Source organism: Leuresthes tenuis, unplaced genomic scaffold (assembly GCF_036924035.1).
Source record: "Leuresthes tenuis unplaced genomic scaffold, fLeuTen1.0.hap1 SCAF_20, whole genome shotgun sequence".
Classification (NCBI taxonomy): Eukaryota; Metazoa; Chordata; class Actinopteri; order Atheriniformes; family Atherinopsidae; genus Leuresthes; species Leuresthes tenuis.
This window is the reverse complement of record NW_027325374.1, coordinates 16,006,613-16,025,104: the sequence shown is the minus strand read 5'-3', so window position 1 is coordinate 16,025,104 and position 18,492 is coordinate 16,006,613.

Sequence of the window (18,492 nt, the reverse complement as noted above, 5' to 3'; positions counted from 1 at the left end):
CTGCTGTCGGCACACTGACGCCTGTCGATGGCCAACCAGATGTTATTTTTTCTTTTCTTTTTTCACCCCTTCTTCTGGGACAGTGGCTGTGCCAGGTTCACCGTGGCAACCGTGGGATGGTGCTTTAGAAGCCATTACAGCGATCCTCTGATGACACTCAAATAGCTATCATTACACCTCCTCCAAGGAGACACAGAGAGGGGGAGGAGGGAAGAGGAGAGGTGAGAAGGGAAGGAAGGAGGCATGGAGGCAAAAATTGGAGGGAAGGAAAGAAGTGCCAAAGGAGCAGATAAAAAAAAGGGGGCGAAAGGGATGGTGGGAGAGGGGTTCAGGGTTAGGGGAGACAGAGGGAGAATCTGCAAATTACACAGGTAGACATGGATGGGGAGAGGTAAAGACATACAAGGTGCATGAAAAGATGAAGGAGATGGAAAGGGGTGATGGAGAATGGGGAATTTAAAATGACCGTTTCTGAGTTAACAGCCTCCAGCCTTTTTTCTACCCTATTAAGTTCTATTCTGCCATTACTCGGGACTGCGGGGTGCTGCCTCGTACCCCACAGTGCCTCTCACAGACACCCCCTCCTACACAGACACACATATGCCCACCCGGTCCACACTCTTCCTCAGTCTCCTCCTCCAGCCATCCTCATCTCCTATTTTCTTCCTCCCCTGTAAGTCTGCCTCCCCCTCTCCTTTTGGTCTGGTGTTCAGTTCATTTCCAGAGGTTGTGAACTGAATGAAAGAGAGATCTGGTGGATCAATTTTTGAGTCCACTGGTTGTCCTTGTTGTTGCCTCTCGCAAAAGCATTCCGAAACAAGGTGTAAGGGGGCTTTTTTTGGATGCTGCTGTGCTTTGTTCACTTCTTTGTCTGCTTCCTGTACACTTCCCAGGCACATTAGGACTCACTTTGAATGAAAATCTACTTGTTATCAGGACATCATTTTGTTTCTAACAATGGGAATATTTACAAAAGAAGAGGGTGTTACTTAATTCAACATAACTAAATTTCAGCTTTCTTAAAAATATATTGTCTGCAAACTTTGGCTATAAGAACAAAATCTTTGCCAAAAAACAAGCAAGAAAGACAAAACTGAAGATGGAGCGTAACTGACACAAGTGCCTCTTATATTTAGATCTTTTTTTGTGATTCCACCCCTTTTCTTGCAGTGGTATAGCTCTCTCTAACAATTCTGAGAAATGATTGGCTAATTCATCAGAATGGTTTCTCGTTTTTTTTTTTTGTTTTTGTGTCAAGATAGGTCTGAGAATTCTCTTGCGATGGCTTGAGTGACAACGTCAGAGTCAACAAAACAAGGATGTTGTTCAAGGATGAATAAGCCAATGTGAAATGTGTTAGCTGTGAAGTTACAGGGGGTTTGTATATGTGAAACCTGCCCTCCATGTCCACTTGAGCCTTTCACCCTCCATACTGCCTCATGTCAGACATCTCTGCTTTCCTCCCCCCTTCACCATCCATTTGTATTTCTTTGCTTTTCTTAGTCCGTCCCTCCTCTTGCTACTGTTTAGAGATGAGCTGAGTTAAAGACTGTTTTTCAGGTCTCAGCTGTATCCCCCTCTCTGCTTAAATGAAAAAATCTATGGCATCCGTAAGAGGGCATCCTTTTAATAGAAAAACCTGATGTCAAAAGCAACTTGACATGTAAATTTTTGTCATGTTGTCCATGCTGCCCTTTGAGATGAAAAGTAGTTTTTAAATTAGTGCCATACCATAAACATGCTGCTAAACCGAGCTAATCACAACTATCCAACACAGGTTTTGATCACTTCCATAATCAGATCGTTTCATGGCCATATCTCCTAGCATATGTGGAATTTAAATACCCAAAGCCACCACTGAGCGGCGGTGTCTGCCTTATTCTTTGCCTCCTTCATGAGAACGTTGCCTATATATTTTTTGGAGGTCGTAAAAAAAAAAAAAAAAAAAAAAAAGAAAGAGAAGATTGATGCTTGGTTTGTCAGTGTTGGTGCCTGCGTGACTGCATAGCGTAGGAGGGAAGGACTGTAGTGCTATTTAAAATGGCTCCTTTTAATGTTTCTTGCTTTTTTTGGGGGGGGGGGGGGGGGGGGGGGGGGGCTTTGAAGAATCTGAAAGGCGTCAACAACACATGAGGCGTTATCAACTATAAAACATCAGTGCAATTAAAACGATGGAGGCGGGATGCAGGGAATTGTTTCCCTTGTTTCAATTATTTCCAGTCACCCTAGCCTACCTGAGTCTATTCCTCTGCCGCACAATGTAGGATGCACGTGGCAGCAGGAGCAGCGGCTTTGACCCATAATTTTGGTGCCTGAATGTGTGAATGTGGGTTATACCTCACTGCTAAGCATGCACTTCTCATGTGCTTTTAATCTCATTGGTTTTCTTGCATGCTGATTTGATTATAATCAGGGCAACACGCGCGCATGAAAGGCTGCAGCGCTGCTCTGGTTGCCTCATGTGCTCCAGTATAGTGTATTCTAGTATATTACTGTCGCTTTTCTTTAAATGTGTCTGAAACGAGGCTTTGAAACAGTCCGGATTAACTGATGTATCGCGTTTCTAAAAACAAACCGCCTCTGAATCATTCATTAATTCACATTTGGCTATTACAGTGCGGGTTTGTGCTTTATGGGTAGAGCGGCTTCTTCATGTGTGGTAGGAAAGAGTTAATACCGATGGGCTAAACGTGATGAGTGAGGGGATTCTGTGACAAACAGCGAGCCAATCCGCGTCAAGATTAACACCTTGCGGGGCCATGATTGGCCTATAGCCCACTGGTTGTCATTTAGACCTCAAAACCCACGTGGGGGCAAGTACCATTATTTGAATTTTCATTGGCTGAAACCTCACAGTCCACCCCCGCCCAAGGAGAGACCCACTCTGTCATTGGCCAGCCTATATCAACCAAGCCCGCCCGCTTCCTCAACTCCCCTCCCCCGCCTCTCCGCGCCTTGTTTTTCCGTCCGAGAGGAAAGGAAATATTCCTCTCTCGCGAGCTCCAAGGGCTCGCGCGGACAGTCGCGCTGCCGCTGCCGTCGCATGAACACATTTCAGATGTTCCGCGTATCTGTACCGAAATTACAAGAAGTACATGGCCTGAAACAATGTTTAGCTTTGCATCGACATTCCAGGTCGAGGAGATTCTCTGGGTTTTAACTCCGTTTTATCCCCAGTTACTCCGAGACTGCTCTGTGCGTCCCTGTTCCCACATTGTGTCTTCAAAGCAGCGAGTCGATACGCTCTCCCGCTAAACTGGAGATCCACCGGAGCACGCAAACACATTTGACCATGTTAATATGTGCTGTTTTTCAGTGACAGGGCCATTACATTCTTAAGAATTAATCATATTAGCAGCCAAGGGACTTAGACTTTTTTTGCGTCTGTTGGGCATTCTATCTATCTATCTATCTATCTATCTATCTATCTATCTATCTATCTATCTATCTATCTATCTATCTATCTATCTATCTATCTATCTATCTATCTATCTATCTATCTATCTATCTATCTATCTATCTATCTATCTATCTATCTATCTATCTATCTATCTATCTATCTATCTATCTATCACTGTAAATATTCAAAGTTATAGCTTGTTCTGTTAAAAGTAGCTGCTGTATGTATTGCAAAATATACAGACACATAAATAGACCTAATATATCTTAATTGTCTGACAGCATTACCTTTCATATGCCAGAAGGGCCTAGAACTTGTGCACAAAGATTTAAACTGTATTTTATATATAATATATATATTTGCAGGTAAGGTAGGTGCACAAAATTTGCACCGTATTTTTGATCATCATATTAATAACTGCAGTCTGTTAAAATGCCTAGTTGGTGAGTTTTCATTTAACCTTAATCTAGGAAGTATGTCGGTGATTGGTGAGGAACAAAGTCAAACGGCTATGATAGATAAAGAGGAGAAAAACTAAATATCCATTTCAGATAATAAAAGTGCCAAACTAATCTTACTAGTTGAACCCATTTGGGCTGTCTTGAACTACTTGCACGTTATTAAATTAGCTGAAATTTAAACACATTCATTAAAAAGAAAGAGAAAAGAAAATAGCTAAAAATAGCTTGATCAATCAGTCAATGTATGGGCTTATGAGGCTCCCGCAGGGAACATTAGAAGCTTCCATACCACTTTAACCTCAAACCGAATTACAAATTGGTGCTTCTTAGTGCCAAAAATGTGCAGTGTGTTTGCTTCTCAAAGTGTAAAAGCTCTGACATTGGCATGCTGTCGAAACCTTATAGGAGTTGAATATTAACAAATAATTGTTCCTATAGTTTGATTGAGTTGATTAGATATTCAGATTTTACCTCTGAGTCGGCTTTGCAACCGGACGGCACCATCACTGTTTCACATCTCAAGACAGTATGTTAAAAACCTCCTTTGTGAAATAGAGTGGAAGGAGTCAAGTGGAAGTGAAGTTCATCACCAGCGGGTTGTTCATCTGTAAGTTAGTATTAAATAAAAATGACAAAGCTGCAACATTTTTTGCTACTAGGGGACAGATATCTAAACAGAAAGGGAGGGCCACATGTTAATGGATTAACTGCAGGCCACATTTTGGAGCATAACCACCTTCATCAGCACTTTTATTCAAGTATTTTTGTGTTCTCAACTCCTGAGCTCAGATGTTTGGTTTAAGGCAGACAGCATGTAGTAGGTATGTTGAAGCATTTTTGCAAGACAAGCGGAGCTGATCTAGTAAACTGTGGTCAGCAGAGCCTAAATAAAATCCTCTGTAAGAGCTGCAGAAATTGGGATTACTTTTTTTACTGATACAGAAAAAATTGAGAGGCAGTGAAACCACAAAATACATTTTATTTGCAAAGCAACAATTATTCAAAGGATGGTAAAGTTTTATTGCTGCATCCTGTACCTGAATGTATTGCATGGACATGCACACTTGCACTTGGACAATGAAGTGCAACTCTTTGTGCTTTACATTTGACCAGCAGTACTCGGTGGGCCTCACACTCCAGCTCCGTCACATCCCTTCGTCCTTCTCTTGAAATGTTGAACAATGCTGCTAACCTCAGCCCAGACTGAATCTCCTGTCCATTCAGTTCACCTCAGAATAGAGATCAGTCAGCTTTTTCTTGCCTCATCCTGCGCCGGAGCCGTGCTGAGGATTTAGCTCGCTTCTGATCCAGCAGCAGCAGGCGCGGCGGCCCTCGCTGTGCGAAGGCTGCAGGAGGGGAGCTGGGCCGACAGGGAAGGGGGATGCCCTCCCTGTGTGTGCTCGGCAATTGTTGTCGTGGTGATGGTGGCCATAGTGGTGGTTGCTAGGGAGATGGCGGTTGCTTGTCTGACCCGTCCCCCTCGTGCTGTCACCAGTGTTATTGATGCATGCCGCTGCTCGGCATTGTGGGAGTGCAGGAAGGAGGGCGGAGAGGACAACGGTTAATGAGTTCAGGAGGAACAGGGACTCTCCATGCTCTCCCTCTCTCCTCTTCCTCTGTTATTCTCTCTCAGTCCGTTTCCCCGTCATCACCCCCTCTCTGCTCCCTCTTTCTCTCCTTCTCCCCTTCATTTCTCATGGGTGTCTGTCTTGTGCGAGTGTGCATTAGGAATGTGGTTCCCTCGTGATCCATCATGGCAAAATACACTTAGTCTCCTTCACACACACACACACACAGACACACACACACAACTGTGCACCATGCAAACACTGGCATACACCTGAATGGCATTAATAGTGCACTTCCACACCTTTACTTGAACAGCATAACTGACTCATTCCCTGCCACTCCTTTCACTCTCACTTGCACACATACACAGACACACAGAGATGCTGCCATGCTGTTATGCCTTAAGGCAGGAGAGCCAGCAAGATTAATAATGACCCCTGACTCCCCAAAGATGGACCCAAATATACAGTTTGGAGAGAGAGACAGAACGAGCGATGGCAAATGGAGCAAGGGGAGGAAAGAGGTGAGACCAAATGCTGACAAAAAATACACAGTTTAGAAACAAAGAGAGACAAATGTGCACACTTTAGAGAGCTATAGTGATGAAACAAGGAGTGGATGTAAAAGTGGGAGGTTGAATGTAAAATCAGGCATAAGTAGGGGTGAGGGTCGAGAGAGAGAGAGAGAGAGAGAGAGAGAGAGAGAGAGAGAGTGTCATCACAAAGAAAGCTGGGTTTAAAATCCCCAAGTTAAATTTCAGGCTTAGGTGTTTTTAAACCTCACATATCCACTGGTATCTGGCCCTACATAAAAAGTCAAGTTACAGAAATGTTTGATGAGAGTGTGAAGCAATAAGTCATCAATAAAATTCCGGATATGAATAAATGAAAAGTTGGAAATAAATTTTGGTATTAGCCATCCAACCAAATGATGATTTTTAATTTGCAGTTTTGTTGGGAACTCCATCTTTGCACATCAAGGGAGAGGGAAGCCTGGAGCCTCAGTTTTCAGCATGCCAGGTAAACACAGCGAAATGAGCTTACCCATCACGAAAGTTGGGATGCTGTGTAAAACGTGGCTTCAAAGTCATGATTTACAAACCTTATAAACCGAAATTTTGTTTACAATAGAACACAGGAAACATATCAACTGCTGAAAGTGAGACATTTCACTGTTTCACAAGATTATTCGCTCATCATAAATTCGAAGGCGGCAAGAGTTTACAACTTTGTAACATTCCTTCTTCTTTTAAAAACAATCTGTATTCATCCGGGAACTGAGTAGATCAGTTGCTGGACCTTTGTGAGGAAACTGCTGTCCCAAGGATTCTGGCCGCTCAAGTTCTGGGTCTTCTGATGTTCCAAACATTTACAGTTGGTGAAAGTTCAGAACTGCAGGCAGGCCAGTCCAGCACCAGCTTTTTAGCTACAAAGTCATGCTGTTGTAATAGATGCAGTATGTTGTTTGGCATTGAGTTACTAAAAGACTCCTTATAAAAGATATCTGATATCTGAATGAGAGCATATTGCTCTATAACCTTACAGCACTGACAGTGTCTTTCCAGATGTGCAAGTTGCCAGTTCCATAGGCACTAATGTACCTCCATACCATCAGAGATGCGGGGTTCCGAACTAAGCACTGATAATAAGTACCTCCTGTTTGGTCCAAATTACTACATTTCCCCCCCAAAATTTAAAATTTTAATACATGACCACAGAACAGTTTTCCACTTTGCATCAGTCCATTCTAAATGAGCTTTGGACCAGACAGATGGCTGCCTTTCTGGATCATGTTCACATATGGTTTCTTCTCTGCTTGATAGAGCTTTAACCTGCATTTGTGGACGGCACCGTGAACTGTGTTCACCAGTGCAATGATTTCCATGACAGAATCACATCTATTTTTAATGCAGTGGCACCCCGTCTGTGTCCCTTGTGCACATAGAGTTATCCAGATTTTCTGAATCTTTTGATGAGATTGTGTGCTGTAGATGACAGAATATTCAAAGTCTTGTCAATTTTACATTGAGGAACATTATTCTGAAATTGCTCCACAATTTGTAACTGCAGTTGTTTTTACCGATTACTGAACCTCTGCCCCTCTTCACTTTTGAGAGACTCTGCCTCTCTGAAGTGCTCTTTTTATACACGGTGATGTTGCAGACCTATTGCCAATTGATCTAATTAGTTGTGACATTTTCATGCAGCCATTTCTTTTTAGTACAAATGGCTTTTTCAGCCTGTTGTTACCAACTTGCAAACTTTTCAGACATGTTGCTACCATCAGATTCAAGATAATAGTCACATGTCTCACTTTCAACATTTTGTTTTCTATGTTTCTATATTGAGTAAAATACTAGTTAATGACATTAGCAAATAATTGCACTTTGTTTTAATTCATGTGTTACACTTCACTCTAACAACTTTTATTGTTGTATTGTTATAAAGCTGAACATGACCCCAGTTTTAGTGCCTAATGCTAAGAAGCATATTAAGTTGCTTAAACCTAATTAGTTGTAATACCTAAACTCAACCTTATCGGCAAGCAAAATTAAAACAAGATAGTGGAACATTAGCTGTCCCAAGGAGATCTCAAACCAATGTTTCTCATGTTTGTGACTCCTCCACTTCCTTTTCAACCATCTTATGAGGATTTTGGTGAACACTTTTAACACAAAATTCAGTTTGATGCATTTGTTTTGTGTCTATTACTGCTGAAGCACTCTTTCAAGGTAGAGAACCCCTTGTCTGAGTGTAGAGACAGCAGGGACTTTAACAACATGGCAGCGTTGGGCCTCCAGAAAATGAGAGAGGTTGAAACTTGAATGATGTTAAAAAAATGTGTAATCCTAGTTCTAGTATGCTAAATCAAGTCATGTTAATAAATACACGTCCTTTTGCTAATGTTTTTTCTGTCATATTTTGCGCTTTGTACAGTGAACGGGACACACCTCGTCCTGGGCTTTAATCCAATCCAATCCAAACCATCTGACAAGTTATTTTAACTGGTGCTACCAGGCGTGGCTTTTAAAGAAACATGATAAATGACTTAAATATGGGTGGAGTTGGATGGTGAGAGGTTACTCACACTGCTACATATAGCACAAGTGAATGTGTCTCACATTTTTCTGGTGAGACTGACCTGGCTCGGTAATCTTGAGCAAATAGTGTGGACATTTGCATTCTCCGATGCAGCCCCTCTTGAATATGTCTCAGAAATTTCAAGGCACCATACAGTTCATTAATCTAACTACCTCTGTATTTGTTGATGATGGACTTCAGTCTGATCATCTAGGTCAGATAAACACAATAGAGGTTGTTTCAGCTACTTGTGAGAGCAGGTTTGATACAGGTCAATAATCAGTTTTTATGGAAAAATTTGTTGGTCAACTTTTTGAATACAGAATTTAGGTGAAGCCTTTGCAAACTCAGGTGCTTATATGCACACACATTGTTTTCACAAATATATGAATATTTCCATAGAGAGATAGTGAGGGTATTTACACTGGCCTCAACACTGTGTTGTACCTCTCAGTCCTATACTGCAGCGATCTCACAGACTCTTCAGCTGTATCCTTTTCACACACGCACACACACCCCCACCACACATTGTTTTCATGCATGAATGTCTGGACACAAAAACACAGATACAAGCAACAATATGCAGACAAACACTCACGTAGGAATTCACACACATACCATGTAGCACACACTCACTCTTACAGAAGCACCAGCACGGATTAATGTGTTTGGCTCCACTATTTCATTTATTACTGTCCAAGGCCTTTCGTTATGAGGGCATTTTTCAGGTTGCTAACCAATATTCCCTCTAGGCATCGGGCTCCTCAAAGGACTGCTTGAATGTGTGTGTGTGTGTGTGTCAGTGTGAGACTTACACAGCCGTATAGTTATGGTTATGGTCCAACCAAGTAGTCAGATTTTTTTTTTCTATCCTTCAGGGGATTCATGTTGCCATTTCTGACTGTACTTAATGCTCCTTCTCCATTTGTCAACACATGCCTAAGCTGCTCGAAGCCTGTTTGTTTTGCCATGAAAGGTTTTTTTTGTACCCCTATCATTCCTTGAAATATTGCTGAGTGTGCTGCATCCATCAACATATCATCTGAGAGAGAGGAGGAGGAGAAGCGAAAAAAAAGAGAGAATAAAAAGTAGGAGTGCTGCCATGTCGCTTACCTGTCTCCTGATCTTCTTCGTTCTTTTTCCCCTTGTGTGTCAAAATGTGTTTACCCAGTACTCCGATGAACTACAGCACAAATTACATGCACAAAGATCCATAAACTCAAACCACATGGCTTTGCTTCTGCTCTGAATCACAGTTGGTGTTTGGTGCGTTTTCATGGGCTCGACTCTGCCATTGCCCGAAGAATAAATTAATTCCATGGTTCATTTTGGTTTTGTGTGTTTGCTGAGGAACATTTGTTTTCTGGCCAGTTGGCCAATGTGGGACACAGTGATTACTGGAAATTTGTATAAAATTGGATAGTATAACATGCAGGAAACCATGAGGATGTCACGAGCTCATCCGTCACTTCTACATAGTCAAATATGGGTGTGTCTACTTCCTGAAGGTGTCCATGAATGTGAACAAATATTAAACAACAAATCTTCATTGTTGCTAAACATACAGAAGCTTCTTGCACTGGAGCATCTCTTGTTGCTCTCAGCGGTGAGTACTTCCTGGTTTAAAAAATACTGAAAAGAAAGCCTCAAAAACAATCATAGTCTGTGATTTCTGACATTCATTTTTGGCTGGTGAGCGAAAGAATCTTATAAAAACTGTAACTGTAGGCTTAGTTTTCTACTGAAACAAGATAAATGCTCATGCCATCAACAAACTTGATGCACAATTGAACTGAGGACCTGGACAACAGGTCATGGACAAAGATGCATTAATGCATTTTATGTGTTTTTTTGTGACGTTTTTATTTAGCCAAGCAAACAGATAAAGAGAAAAAGAGAAAAAAACATCCACAAACATCTAATATCCACTTCATTCTTTATGGAGACAATGGTGATCTGTCACCTCCATCAGTACCTCAAAGATTGTTTATCAGATTAAGTCATGAGCATGGGTAGAATCTTTAAATTAGTTTTCTTTATTCATTTTATATCCTGTATCATATTTCATACATTTGTTAACACTAAAAATCAATTTATAATTCAATTCAATGAAATTCAAAACCTATTTTGACTGTGGACATACACTATGTTGCCAAAAGTATTCACTCATCTGCCTTTACACCCATATGAACTTAAGTGACATCCCATTCTTAATCCATAGGGTTTAATATCACGTCGGCCCACCCTTTGCAGCTATAACAGCTTCAAATCTCCTGGGCAGGTTTATTGGAATTTTTGACCTTTCGCATTTGGGAGGTCAGACGCTGATGTTGGACAGAAGGCCTAGCTCGCAGTCTATGCTCTAATTCATTCCAAAGGTGTTCTATCGGGTTGAGGTCAGGATTCTGTGCAGGCCAGTCAAGTTCTTCTACACTAAACTCGCTCATCCATGCCTTTATGGACCTTGCTTTGTGGACTGGCTGAATCTCTTTTTATGCTGAAGCACTCAGGGTTCCTTTCACTGGAACTAATGGGCCAAGTCCAGCTCCTGAAAATCAACCCCACATCATAATTACCCCTCCACCAAACTTTACACTTGGCACAATGCAGTCAGACAAGTACTGATCTCCTGGCAACCACCAAATCCAGACTCCTCCATCAGATTGCCAGATGGAGAAGTGTGATTCGTCACTTTAGAGAACACGTCTCCACTGCATTCAATGCTTTGCATTGCATTTGGTGATGTATGGCTTGGACGCAGCTGCTCGGCCATAGAAACCCATTCCATGAAGCTCTCTATGCGCTGTTCTTGAGCTAATCTGACGGCCACATCAAGTTTGGAAGTCTGTAGCAATTGATGCTGCAGAAAGTTGGCGACCTTGCGCACTATGTGGCTCAGCATCTGCTGACCCTGCTCTGTCATTTTTCCACTTCATGGCTGAGGTGCTGTCATTCTCAATCGCTTCTACTTTGTTATAATACCACTGATAGTTGACTGTGCAATATTTAGTAGCGAGGAAATTTCCCAACTGGACTTGTTGCACATGTGGCATCCTATCACGGTACCACGCTGGAATTCACTGAGCTCCTGAGAGCGACCCATTCTTTCACAAATGTTTGTAGAAGCATTCTGCATAGGTGCTTGAATTTATACACCTGTGGCCATGGAAGTCATTGAAACACCTGAATTTAATCATTTGGATTGGATTGGAGTGAATACTTTTGGCAATATAGTGTACATGCATTGGTCAGCAGGTTTGCCTCATATGATCTGTGATGTAAGTTTTGTAATTTGAAGAAGTCCTGTTAAGTCTGTTTTATTATATTGTAATGCGAATGTTAAAGGAAAAAAAACATCTCTGATATCTTGTTTTTTTATAACTTCAGCTTAACATAAGAGCTCATCATTGGAGCTAAGCTCATGTTTAACATTCATTTAATATCGGCTGGGAGAAGTCAGAGATGGTGGGCAGTGGACCAAACCATTGAAACATAGGAGAGGGAGAACACAATCTTCCAAACTTAAAAAGCTTTTTTTTTTTGCATGATTAATTTGAATGCAAAGACTGAAATAAAACATATTTTCAAAAACATATATACTGTAACATTGTCATTGTCACTGGCCTCCACAGTAAGTACAATTTTTTACAACAAGTTCTCAAAAATGGCCATCAAAATGGCCATTTCGGTCATATTGTTGAATATGACCCATATGGGTGCCCTACAAACAGCAGTAGTGAAGTACCACTCATGTGAGTAATTCCAGATCAGAACACATCATTCTCAAGAGTTTTATTTGAGAACTTAAAGAGGGAGTTGGATTGTGTATTATGTGAAGTGCTTTCAATCATTTATACATTCATGAAATATGGTAGAAACCAACATATGACAGGAGTTATAATGCAACTGTTTCTTTAATTTTGTTGGTTGCCATGGTTACATGTGAGCACAACACATTATAATTAAATTTTGCCGTTTCCTGGTTTGATTTAGGCAGTAACTTCAGTTGGTTGGGGTTAGAAATCAAAACTACTTGTTTAGAGTAGAACGTGGTAAGGGCTAAAATACATTCTTTTTACATCACGACTGTCACCCCAGCGGTTGCTATTTTCACACTTCACATGCACTTAGTGTCACAACCACCCGAGGTCGCATATTCTCCAAACATAATTATAGGTCGTATCTAGCAAAAAATCTTCATTAAAACAGTTCCACTGCTTATTAAGGTGTTTCCTGGTGATTTTGAGAAAATAAACATGACACACCAGGACAGAAGAAAAAGGAACAACAACAAAACAAAGGCATATTATTCACTGGCAGAAAAGAAAGAGCACGGGTAAATTTTCTATTTCAAAAACTTGCCTATACGTCTACTTTTGGCCTAAAAACAGACAAACAGTCTTTAAAGTACAAATTTGAATCCCAAAGCTAGATTATCAAATACCAAACTCTTAAGTCCGCAAATAAATGCTTCCTGATTGAATGCTTACTACTAAAGGCCTCCTGAAATTTGTAGTACATTCTAAAAATCGTATGTTTGGTACACAGATGTCTTTTTTTTTCTAAGACCATTTTAAAAAATGTGCATGAGATATTTGGTTTTTGTTGATCTGGAAGTTTCAGAATTGCTTATTGTTTATGGAGTCCAAACTCCATATGCATAGCACAGCTGTGGGCATTTTCATTCACTGACTCTTTCATTCAGCTTATATGTCTGTGTCTTTGCTCTAACTGTTTTCATTACAAACAGTGCCACTCCTACCTGTCTGCTCTTTTCAGCCAGTGTAGACTTGAGGGATGAAAGGGCTAAGGATTCAAGAGGTTTCTGGTCTATGCTCGGCCGAAGACAGAGACAAATATTTACTGTAAGCCGCTGAATTTTGTGTAAATACTGCATCAAAATTCACCACAGATTTTAAATCAACCTTCCATTCCCTGAGTGACACAGTGTCAACCAGCACTGCACTGTATAAGCATCACAAAGCTGATATTCACGCTTGCCATTCACAAAGAGCCTTCTGCCCAGGCCAAAGCCACAAAGATGATGTTAGTGCAAGAGGCACAAACCCAAGAGCACTAAGCAATGGACAGGAGCGATGTGATGTTCGTGTTTCTCTTAGAAATGTCATCAGCATCTGTTCGGTTCAATGGCTCCTTTATATGGCTCTATAAGAGCTAAACAATAGGAGGTCAATGATGCATGTGACTTCCTCACCTTAAGAGACGATAATGTCTCAATGTCTTTTCAGAAAATTAAAAGTGTGGTGTCTAACATTTTCACATTTCCATCAGTTTCAAACGTCGGTGACCACACATGAAAGCAGTGCAAAATCAGGTCTGGTTTGTCTTTTATCTCTGGTTGTTGGATGTTTCTGCATCTTCAAAAACAGGCCTATCTAAAGCAAACTATACACAGCACTAGAACAAGGACTGAGGTTCTTTTGAAAGAAAATGATACTAAATGTAGATGTCAGTTGGAATGCAGCCTCTTAGCTTCCCTCATCTTTTTGCCGCTTACCGACCTGAACACCATGTACTCCAATTTTTAACCAAAATATATTAGACAATTACAAGTAACATTAGAAGCATCTTTGATAACATCTTTCAATCAAAAACATGCCGTTCTACTTCGGTATTGAAAGTACAACTGAATTTTTAGTTTATCTTTTTGTCTCTGCCAGGTTTTTCCCTCCATTCAACTGGAAGTAACATTTTATTTTAGTCATTATTATGTCCAGATAACTTCTTTTCAAATGAAATAATGGAAAAAAAAGGAAATGGTTTCAAATGAAGCATGAAGCACATCTAAAATGTATTAAAACATGTTGGATGTTGGTAATAGTATCATGTGGGTGTTATTCTTTGGCAATCCTGCCTAATTCTGTATGAGTTCCATTCGCCCATCAATCTAGATTCTTTGAGATAGATGCCCTGTAATGGCTCTCCTCGCAACTGTTTCAGTTGTTACTTGCATGTCACTAATCTGCCAGCAGGTATGATATTCATGCTCTGGCTCGTGATCGACCTTTTTGCCTGGGCATGCAGGCATTTGTGCATAACTATTTTAATGAAGAGTTTTCACAGCTTAGTAAGTAAGCTGGTGCTTCTTGAGTTGAAATAATAATAACCAAATGGTTCTGCACAAAATTTCTAAGACTCCACATTTTCAGTTTTCAGTGTATACTCGTGACAGTATGTGCAAATGAACAGAGTTTTCTAATCCTGTGGTCTTGATCTGAAAAGCTGTGTTACCAAATTACGCCAGCAGGTGATTCACAATGGAAATAAATTAGGGGAAAAAAACTCTTGGTCTTTTAGTGCCACGTGATATGAAATTCTACAACATAAGCACATAATCCAAAGACATCATGTCTGATGGAGTCACAATAGAAACATTATTGTGAAATGTGACAGGTTGGATTAAAATAGAATTCTCTTTAAGAGATGCTTTTCAAGCCCTCTAACAGAGCATCATGAAATGGTTACTAATAATGTGCTGCAATTATGAGCTAGCACCATCAGAACAGTGCGAATGGAAAGTCAGTCGTGCCATTTTTACACCAAAAATAGTGTGTTTATAAGCTGTTTTTTAAACACAGCATGTCGTGAAATAAGCCTATTAAATGCTTTCCCATTGTCAGTAGTGCCCTCAGTGCTCTGGGGGCCACAGTGTATTCATAGTCGGTTTCGTAACAACCACAACCTCCCACGGGCCTAGCCTGTTACTTTCACAACAGGAAGGGATGGCATTACACAATATACTGTAGGCTGTGTTGGACCACAGCTCCTAAAAAGCATGATATTTTGACATAATTAGACAAGTTTATCATATTTTGACTGGACAACGGACATCAGCCTTACTGAGAGTGAGCTGCCGTCTGTTTTGGAGTCAGAAGATATTGATCAGTCTTTTGTCGTATTGTCCATAGATTGTGGCAGTCAGTTTCAGAGCATAACATCTATAATGTTATGGTTGATAAGTGTGTGTTTCTGTAAATAAAATGTGAGCTGTGCTCATGATTATAGCCTGGAGCGCAGCACCCTCCCGGAAAATTAACGCGGGCACCTGGTTGCTGTGTTCCCGTTAATGTGTATCAGAGCGGAAGCCAATAAAAACGTGTGACTATCGCTGAGTCATTTGACGGGGGACTGAATGCCAATTAAATACTTTCCCACTGGGTTCTAAAGCCAGATGTTAGCTAGTGTAGGTGAGTTTTTTAATTTATTTATTTTTTTACCAGTTTTAAAAGGGCTTTAGTGACTCCTTTAAGGTGGACACACAAATGACAAGGCTGTATTTAGTTAAGTTCAGGCAACAACTGATACGACCATATAGTTTGTTTGTTCATACCCTTAAATATGAACCATAGCAGCGAGTTGTAAAGTAGTCCCTGAATAAGTGGCGTGAGGGAAATGTGATTCATATAAACATTTCCAGATAGTAGCTGAAGTCCCACAATCCACAACGATCTCAATCGTTGACTCAAGATCAAGACTAACATGAAATAACAGCTTTTTCACCTCTGACTCAGGTTTAGTTACTAACACAACACCTTCAATTAATGGTTAGGTTTAGCTTCACTTGGTCTAGATAAAAAAACTGTGTATGGGACTGTATTATATTCACTCTAATGGATGCCATTTTTATGAGTCATTATCAATTCAGTTGTTCTCACAACTACAGCAGGTTTCTCATTATACAAGTATAATTATAGACTGTTTTAGCCTGCATTGACAAAAGTCCAGTCTTGATCCTGACGTCTACAAACCCGATAGACAACCACATTTGTATTTGCAGTGGGAATTTTTTCTAAAACAGAATGACTTTTTCCATTTTGATACAGCTCAGCAGTTCCGTATACTCTGTATACTAGATACATGTTAGGGTTCAAAGTCCAAACCTGACACGTGAGACTTGTTAGTTTCTCAGGATGCCATTGGATGAACCTGTTAGGAAGCACTACCTTCCTCTTTAACAACCTTTAAACGTTTGTGTAGAAAGGTGCATATCAAGAACACTCACTTCCATTTTTCCACTTTCATTCAAACTGTGGATTATACTCTATCTGAAAGGAAAATTTTCTTTATCAGTTAAAAGCATTTTTTGTAACACCTCACCCTTCAGAGTGTGTTCCTTGAGGAGGCCATCTTGTCCTTCTGTTTTAAAAGGAAGCCTGCCTCAGTAGGAGCTCTTTTATAGGACGTGAGTGTGTGTGTTCTCAGCTTTGATTGGACAATGAGTGTGATCAAATTATTATATAATATTACATATATATATATAATGTAATAAATTATATATATAATACAAAAGCTGAGAAAGATAGAAATAAGCAGTTCTGAATGTTGTCTTAATTGTGGATGTAGGAGATGAGGAAATGGAGTTGGAAATGTATCAATGTAATGGATTTGCCATTAATTTTGTCAATTCATTTGTCGAGATGTTTAACCTGAAGGCCCATGCTCCCATGCTACATATATGTGTACTGCTAAACAATAGGTTTGGCCCTGCATTTTCCTCTTTCACAAAGAAAAGTCCTCAGCTCATGTTTTAACAGCATCTGCACCAACCACTTTAAGAGCTGCCATTCTCTTAAGATTGTCATCTTGAAAATCACATGAGAAACCTGCTGCCTCAAGGTAATTAACATTCAGCTCAAGTTATAAAAGTCTAACGACCATTTCTAAGATATTCTACAAGCTTTCACAATGGTTCAACATGTAAGATGATGCATTTTCAAATAGTGTACTCTTAAAGATTTAAGGCAGGTTCCTCAGGAGATGTGTTATACATAGCATATATAAGGAGATGTGCCATATATATATGTATACACAACAAAAATACACTGTAAGTTAGAGGTTTTTAAGCATTGTATAATAACACAAAGTTTAAAGTTTAAAAAGAAACTGTGTATGTTCTGTTGGTGATTGTATTTCTAAAAACCCGGTGAGGTAATATGTATTGTGGCTGGAGGTGTTGGTGTCAAAGGGGAGTTTCCACATCTAGTACTTATCTAAACAAGTCACAACAGCACTTTATCTGTTTCTATGCACCCTGACCGACATCTATCAGACCTGTAAGTGTTTTAATGTACATTATCTATTTTGTCAGCTAGTTACATAACTTCTCCGAATCTGAATTGAATCTTTAAATCATTATTCATATGATGCAAACCGTTAGATAACGAATATCGTGTCATAGTTTGTAATCTTGACCAGTGTCTCATCTTGCTAACGTTGCAGTTATTTGCAAATAAGCTAAACGTTTGTTAGCTTTTGTGGTGCTTGTGTTGCTGTTTTTGACAAATTGCTTCCACCCTATTTTCTTGTTGCTTGATAACACAGGTAAGTCAAGTTAACATTGATAAGGAGAGGTTAAAAATAACCTGCATAAAGAAAAACTGATTTCACAAACAACACATCAGATCAAGAAACACTGCCACCGCATTTGGGCTCAAGCTCCACTGAGAAATGAACATTTCTTCGAGGGTCTGACAAATGAAAAACCAATTATCCTGTGAGGAACTCATGGACAATACATCCTCTTGGCTAAAGGGGAGGACCAGCATACATTAAAAAAAATACATTAATAAAATCAACGACAACTAATGCCCCTAAAAAATGAATGCCACAAAGAAATACTGAAATCCTATATGAAGCAGGAATGGAGAGGCATTTCAGCATCAAAACTACAACCATTTGTTTTCTAAGAATGTTGTTAAAGGAAGAAGTGAAGTAACACAGTTGTCCTGAGATTTTTTTAGAACATGTTGGTGGTCTGAAATTTTAGCTGTGCAAGTGTTTTCCAAAAGAAAAGAAAAAGTCAAATTTGTCAGTTTGATTTGATCTGTTTATATAATTTGAACTATTTTAAATTAACTACAGACCTGAAATAATTTGTGGATCATTCAGTTCTTTTTGGAAATGGGGCTCAAATATCTTGATGTTCCTTTATACTCTCTGGACACGAGACATACATCTATGA